General features: G+C 38.1%; 1 pseudogene; it reads left to right on the top strand.

The window, feature by feature from the left end:
* Positions 1–398: 398 nt before the first annotated feature.
* LOC102847370 overlaps positions 399–8,355 on the top strand; it is a 117,871-nt pseudogene continuing 109,914 nt past the window's right edge.

Raw genomic sequence — 8,355 nt, 5'->3', positions numbered from 1 at the left:
TTACATATCATATTGCAATGAATGAATGAGTCAAAAGCCATAATTACATGTTCATAAAAATTCTGCACATCTTCCTCAGAATAATCTGTTTCTATACAAAGATTTACAGATGTCGAATGTACATAGATTTTCTTTAATGGGCTATATTTCCCAGATCAAGTGCAGAATCTGTTTCTTCATCAATTTCTCCAATGACTGCAACGTTGTCACCTCTCACAATGTATAATCCTAAAACCACTTGTTCTACTCCCTGTGAAGAACTGAACACTCGTTCATGACTTTCATACAAAATCAAATTAGTGGTCTGGTCAAAATCTTTCAGAGTTCCCACAATCATTCTTCCATCAGAAGTAATAACAGGAACAGTTCGGTTGATGTAGTTCTCCAAAGCGGACGTCATGGTGCTTCGCTTGGGAACTCCTGGGACGAGTCAGCTCCGGGAACAAAAGGAGCCAAAGAAGCCGCCACCAACTGGCCATGTGTCACGTCTAGTGACGGCGGGAAATATCACGAGAGTCGTGGCTGCCACTGTGGCCGTGAGAAGAACCAGGCAGTCAAAATTTATTTTGATCCACACAGTCAAGTGTCTTTGAATAGACAATGAACACAGACATTGCTCTAGTACTCTCTGTTTCCAGTCAGGACTCATCTGACATTAGTTCTGATGTCCCTTGTGCCACAGCCTCTTTTAAACCCAGCTTGCACTTCTGGCAGATCTCTATTGATGTACTGTTGCAGTAACTTTTTCATAATTTTCAGCAGGTTTTTGCTTGTGTGTGGTATTAGTGATATTATTTGATAAATTCTTCACTCTGTTGGATCACCTTTTATTGGAATGGGAGTAAATATGGACCTTTTCCAGTCATTTGGCCAGGTAGTTGTCCTCCACATTTCTTGGCACAGCCTGTTGAGCACATCCATGGTTGTATCTGTTTGTTGAAATGTGTCAATTGATATTCCATCCATTCCTGGTGCTGGTTCCTGTTTTGTTTTGTTTTTTTTCCCAGTTCTGTCAGAGCAGCTTGAACTTCCCCTTTTTTCTCACCATTGCCTCTTGGTCATACACTGATCATGAAATTCTACTTTGTCAGTCAATTCTTTTTGGCACAGTGAGATTGTGTACTCTTTCCAACTTTTTTTAAATGCTTCCTGTATCATTCAATACTCTGCCCATAGCACCCTTAAGTATTGTGACTCAAGGCTTGAAATTTTTCATCAGTTCCTTCATCTTAAGAAATGCCAAAAAAAAAAAAATGCCAAATGAGCTAGTCTCTTGATTTTTCGACTCCAGCTTCTTGTATCCAAATGCCTACAAATGAATCACTGAGTATTTTAATCATGGACTTTTATTTCTCAAGATTTAGAAAAATGTGACTGCTAAGTCAAGTCATCTGCTCCTACACTAAATAGAGCCACACTCTGAGTAATAAGTTATTATGTATTGAGTCCTTACTTGTCAAATTACTATCTTCAGTGCTGCATTTGCTTTCTGTGTCTCCTATTAACACACACATTACTGCCATTAATTTTTGGCTAAATATTTCATCAACCCAAAATGCCCAAGTGTCTCTTAAGGAAAAGTTATTCTGTTATGCAATCATAATTCAAGAAAACAGCTCAAGAATTAACACTTACATTACTATTATTCAGGAGTATACTACTATGTGTATACTTTATTCAAATTCTGCCACTATGTCCTTTACGTTTTTAACCTAGAATCTAATCTAGGATCAAACATTTCACTTGGTTGGCGTGCTTGTCTCCTTTACCCTGTAACAGTTCCTCAGGCTCTCTTTGTCCTTTATGAAATTAACATTCTTGAGTAGTACAGGCCAGTTGTTTGTAGAATGTCCTTCAGTCTGGGCTTGTCTCGTTATTTCCCCAGGTTGTTTTTCCAAGTTCCCCAGGTCACTGCCTCATCTACGATCTAGAGCAGGTTCTTCTGGTTCTTCTATCTTACTGCCTTCCTTTCTGTCCATGTGGCTGCTGTTTCTGCACTTGCAATTCAAGAGAAGCCCCAGCTCACTTCAGTCCCTCAAATCTTTACCCAGAAATGAAAGTGCATAGCAATTACATGGCTTCTAGCTTCAAAAGTTGGATGGTTGATACTTAACTTCCCATAGCAAACCTAAGGCCAAGTAGTTAATGTTTATTTGTTTTGTTTTATTTTAAATAAAGTATCATTGAGTGCTTGAGGATTATAAAAATTACTCAAAGAATGGTTTACAACTGCTCTGAAAACTTATTTCTGGTTTGAAGTCCACAGCTTTAACCACGATCTTAAGCTCTTTAAATTATATATATCCTTCCTGTATACTGGCCTACCTCCATGTGGAGAGGCTGGCTCATTTTATCACAAATGCTCCGGTAGTACTCCATCCAGAAAGTCAAGACTCATAATATTCCCTGGGCCTGGAGAGAGGAAAATGAGTTGTTGTTCTTATGTTAGTAAGGGCTGTTGAATTGGTTCCAACTCATAGTGACTGTGTCTACGGAGGCTGTAATGCAACACTGCTAGTCATGCATCATGCTTGCAATCCTCTGTCTGCTTGAGCATGTTGTCACAACCACTGTGTCAACCTGTGTCATTTAGTATCTTCCTGTTTTGCTGACCTTTTTCAAAGGATCCTGTTCTTTTCCAGGATAACATGCACAAAGTATGAGAAAGTCTTCCCATACTGGCTCTTAAGGTGCATTCTGGCTATACTTATTCCAATATACATTGATTTATTTTACTATTTATTTTATATACCATGGTATATTCAATATTCTTTGCTAAAACTAGAATTCCAAAACACCTGTTTTTATTCTGTATTCTCAATTTATTATCTGGCTTTCACGTGCATTTGAGACTATTGGAAGTGATGTCATAGCTTGGAGCACGTACCCCTCAATTCTTAAAGTGATATCCTTGCCTTTAAATAATCTGAAATAGTCTTTTGTACCGGATTTGCCCAATGCAGAGCATCAGTTGATTTCTTGACTGCTGTTTCCTTGGACATTTACTGTGAATCCAAAGAAAATGAAATCCTTGAAAATGCAAATCTTTTCTCCATTTATCATAACGTTGCTTATTAATCCAATTAATCAAAAAATGAGAATTTTTTTGTTATGTTGAGGTGTAAAAACTTGTAGTCTTTGATCATGAGTAAGTACTTTAAGTCCTCTTTGCTTTCAATAAGGAAGAGTATTCCACCTGCAAAAAAACCTCTCCCCAAAACAACAAAAAGAGTATGTCACATGCATATCACAGGTTGTTAATGAGTTTTCCTCCAATCTTGATGCCACAATGTTATTCATATAGTCCTTTTACTCAGATTATTTGCTCAGCATACAGATTGAATAAATACAGTAAAAGGATACAAGACACATGAAATGCTTTTCCCAATTTTAAACCATGTAGTATCTCTTAGCTCTATTTGAATGACTGCCTATTTGTCTATAGACAAATAGTGCACCTGCACATAGACCATAGGTCAATAAAATTATAACTACTCATATGCAACTTCAAGCTAAGCTAAGGAAAATTAAATCAAATCCATGGGAGTAAAAATATGATCTTGAGTCTATCCCACCTGAATTTCAAAACTATCTCAGGAACAGGTTTGAGGCCTTGAACACCAATGATGGAAGACCACATGAGTTATGGGAGAATATCAAGAATATCATCCAGAAAGAATGCAAAAGGTCATTATAAAGACAGAGGAGGAAGAAAAGACCAAAATGGATATCAGAAGAGACTCTGAATATTGCAATAGAGCACCGAGAAACCAAAACAGAGAGGGGAAAAAGTCAAGACATTATGAAGAGCTTAACAGAAGATTTCAAAGGGCAGCACGGGAAGACAAAGTAAAGTACTATAATGAAATGTGCCAAGAGCTGGAGCCAGAAAATTAAAGGGGCCAAACTCACTCAGCATTTCTTAAGTTCAAGGAATTACGGAACAAATTCAAACTTCTAGTTGCAATACTTAAGGATGCTTTGGTCCAAATAGTAAATGATCCAGGAAGTATTAAAAGAAGATGGAAAGAGTATATAGAGACATTGTACCAAAAGCAATTGGTGGGCAAAGAAGAATTTCATGAAACAACGTATGAGGAAGAGCCTGTGGTGATGAAGCAGGAAGTTCAAGCTGCTCTGAAAGAATTGGCAAAAAAAAGACCCCCAGGAATTGATGGTATACCAATTGATATATTTCAACAAACAGATGCTGCCCTAGATATGCTCACCAAGTTGTGTGAAGAAATATTGAGGAAAATCACCTGGCTAACTGACTGCAAGAGATCTATATTTGTTCCCATTCCAAAGAAAAGTGATCCAACAGAGTGTGAAAATTATTGAACAATATCACACGCAAGCAAGATTCTGCTGAAGATTATCCAAAAACGACTGGAACAGCACATCAATAGAGAACTGCCAGAAGTGCAGTCTGGGATATTGTAGCTAGTGTTAGATGGATCTTTGCTGAAAACAGGGTATAGCAGAGGAATGTCTATTTGTGTTTCGTTAACTATGCAAAGGCATAGTTGGGTGAACCACAACTAACTGTTGTTAACTCTGACAAGAATGGGAATCCTAGAACACTTGATCATGCTTATGTGAAACCTATATTTTGGCCAGGGGTCAGTCATCAGAACAAAGGAAGGATACTGTATGGTTCAAAATTGGGAAGGGTGTATGCCAGGGATGTGTTCTATCTCCATACCTATTCAAACGATATGCAGAACATATTATCTGGGAGGCTGGGCTCTATGAGGAGAAATGTGGTATCAGGATTGGAGTGTGGCAACACTCTGTGCTATGCAGATGATACAACCTTGCTTACTGAAACTGAGGAGGACCTGAAGTGCTTGCAGTCAAGGACTGTAGCCTTCAATCTGGATTGAAGTTGAATATCAAGAAAACAAAGATTCTCACCACTGGGTCAATTGGTAGCATCATAATGGATGGTGAAGAGTTTGAGATTGTAAACAACTTTAGTTTGCTTGGCTCCACAATCAACACTCTTGACACCAGAAGCCAGGAAATGAAAAGATTCATTGCGTTGGGAAAGTTTGTTGTTAGAGACATCTCCTAAGTACTGTAGAGCAATGATGTCAGTCTGGAGACTAAAGTGTGCCTAATACAGGCCATGGTTTTTGCAATCATTTGCTGTGCGTCAGAGAGCTGGACAATGACTAGGGATGACAGAAGGAAAATTGATACCGTAGAGCTGTGGTGTTGGAGAAGAGTATTGAATATACCGTGGACTGCTAACAGAATGAACAGGTTCATCCTGGAGAGGGTGAAACCACATTGCTCCTTGGAATAGACACAAGTATGACTCTCTTTGAGTCTCTTGCTCAGGTAGCTTCCAAAAATCTTGGCATAGATGGGAAAATCTTCCAATTTTGCATCCATTTGCTGAAACATCTTTATTTGTATTTCATAAAAAACCAAACCAAATTCAGTGATGCTTGCTTGAACTTATCCCTTTAAAAACATCAGTTGTTGATCATATGCACTTTATGGATTGGTTGACCACTGATTAGTGGCTTGTGTATAGTGAATCTGTGTATTTCTTCCATCATCTTTTTTATGCTTCCTGTGCCATTCAATCCTTTGTCTATTCTACTGCTCATGGCCTTCAAGAGGGAACAAACTCACAGTTGGTCCTCAGTGGGTTTCCAAAGATGTAAATCACACAGGAAGAGATTGCCATTTTTCTCCATCAGAGCTGCTGGTGGAATTTGAACATCCAGAAAGGCAAGGTCTTTGAGTTAGCAGAGAAATTACCTACAAACTGCACCACTGTAAAATCCTCCACTATTACAACTCAAGGTCCAAGTTTGTTCTTCATTTATTTCCGTTTGGGAAAGTCCAAGCATGTCCTTTCCTTTTGGACTTCTAACACTAGGTCTTTGCACATCTCATCTTGATATTTGGCTTTATTTTCCTGAGTTGCCTTTTGAAATCTCTGTTCACTTCTTAATTTAATCAGTTTTCTGTTCACTTTAGCTACTTTAAATCCAAGAGCAAGATTCATTCTCTTCTAAAACCTATTTTGATCATTTCTTTCTTTCCTTTTCTCACCTTTTGCTTAATTCAGGTATGATGTCCTTGATATCATCCCACAACTTGCCTGACATTAGTTTCATGACATCAAATCTAGTTCTGAGATGATTGCTAAATTTAGGTGTGATGTACTCGAGGTTGCTCTTTGGCTTTCCTAGACAAGTTTCCATTTTCTTCTTCTTCATTTAGAACCTACTTATGGACACTTGACATTCCCCTCCTCAGTAAGCCCCTGGTCTTTCCATGACTGATGATATTGAGCTTCATCATTGTCTCTTTCTAAGTATGTAGTCGATTAGACTCCTGTGTATTACATCTGATGAGGTTTATGTGTATAGATGACCATTGTGTTGTTGAAACATATTTTGAATAAATATGTCGTAGCTGTCCTTGCGAAATTTTACCACACAATCTCTGATACCATCTATATCACTAAAACTATATTTTCCAACTACTAATTTTTCTCTGTTTCCAATTTTGGATTCAAATTTTAAGCAATTATCAATGCACTTTGATTACATATTTGATCAACTTCAGATTGTGGAAGCTGGTAAAAAAAGAATTGATTTCTTCGTGTTTGTCATTAGTTTTTGGCACATAAATTTGAATAGTAGTCATATTAAATGGTATTCTTTACAGACATGTGGATATGATCTTACCATTGACAATACTGGACTTAAGATAACTTTTGAAAGCCAAATACAATTTTTTCATAGCCTTTTCTCCATAATGAGGAAAGGCTTACCACAACCCTACTATAGCTGAGTTTACATTCTAGATCACCTATAAACATATGCTTGGGCAAGATCTCAAACACCTCTCCCAAGAACAATCAGGATTTTGTGTTGTAAGAAATTCCAAATGTAGATTGAGGAGAAAAAGCATTCCTCTTCAGAAGAAGAAGTGAATTAAAGATACATACAATAAATTCTCAAAAAGATTTCATTTTGGTTACTTCATTTAATTGTGACTTTCTTTAAGAGGACCAGTGAGTACTTCCCTTACACAGGCACAATTAAAGTACTGTTGAGTGATTTTTACAAAGACTGACACAGTGTTTGAACCTGAAGGTTAATTTTTGTCTCCAGCCTAAAGGGTGAAAACTGTTTTTCCAACTGCAAGAAAGGCAGGTTTATTACAATACACACAGCTAGAGATCACATCTTCCAAACATGTCCTACAGGGTCACTGAATTTGAATGGACTGAAGGCCAACTTTCCCCCAGTTGTATCAACTCAAATCCACCCTGAACATTGATGTGTTTTTGCCAAACTGGAACACTACAGATCCCTGCTGACAACGTTCAATTTTTCACTTTTAGGCACTTGCTTCTGTGGTTCTCTGATCTTGACTAGTCTCCCTGTCATGCCAGTCTTTCAAAATTCTACTTGCTTTTCAAAGACTTAACTCTAATGCAATATCCATGATGAAATGCTCCCCAATCCCCCCAATACTTAAAATATCAAAACCCAACATTTGTACTCTTGTCCATCAACAAGATGAATTGCACAATGAGTGCAACAATGAGTTTAAGTACAGTTGGGATCAGGCAGCGTATATAGCATTGCTGTGAGTCGGAGGCAATTCAACACCACCAAACAACAACTTCCTTATGATAATGATATTTTACTTGAGTCCCTGAGTGGCACAAATGGTTAAGCAATAGCCTGCTAACCAGAAGATTGGTGATTTGAGCTCCACGATGCACCTCAGAAGAAAAGCTTAATCATCTTCTTCTGAAAAGTCAGTCATTTAAAGCCTGTGAATAATTTTACTCCTCCAGCACATAACATGTTCACCAGGAACTCATTCCTTGGTAACTGTTATTGTTAGGTGTCATCAAATTTAGTATGACTCCAAGATGAACCAATCTAATCCCTGCCTATCCTGTGTTATCCTCACATTGAGTGCGTCATTGACACACTCAAGCCCATTTCTGCTGTCACTGTGTCAACTCAGTTGGTTGAGGGTCTTCCCCTCCCTCGCTGTCAAGCATTGTATCACTTTTGAAAGGAATGACTTCTCCTAGCAATATCTCCAAACTATATCATCTTGGCCTCCAAGGAGCACTCTGACTGCAACTTCTCCAAGACATATGTTTGTTCTATGGGAAGTCCATGGGATAGTCAACACTCTTCTTCAACATCACAATTTAAAGACATCCAGTATTCTTCTGTCATCCTTAGTCATTGTCCAGCTCTCAGAGGCAAAGAAAGTGACTAAAAATGCCATGGTCTGAATCAGGTGCACCTTAGCCTTGAAATTGATGTTATTGCTCCTCAATAATTTAGAGAGGTCCCT

The sequence above is a fragment of the Elephantulus edwardii genome, unplaced genomic scaffold, assembly GCF_000299155.1.
Source record: "Elephantulus edwardii isolate Elephantulus edwardi_28Jun2011 unplaced genomic scaffold, EleEdw1.0 scaffold00008, whole genome shotgun sequence".
NCBI classification, from domain to species: Eukaryota; Metazoa; Chordata; class Mammalia; order Macroscelidea; family Macroscelididae; genus Elephantulus; species Elephantulus edwardii.
The sequence above is the reverse complement of the archived record's forward strand: the minus strand, read 5'-3'. Positions and strand labels throughout refer to the sequence as shown.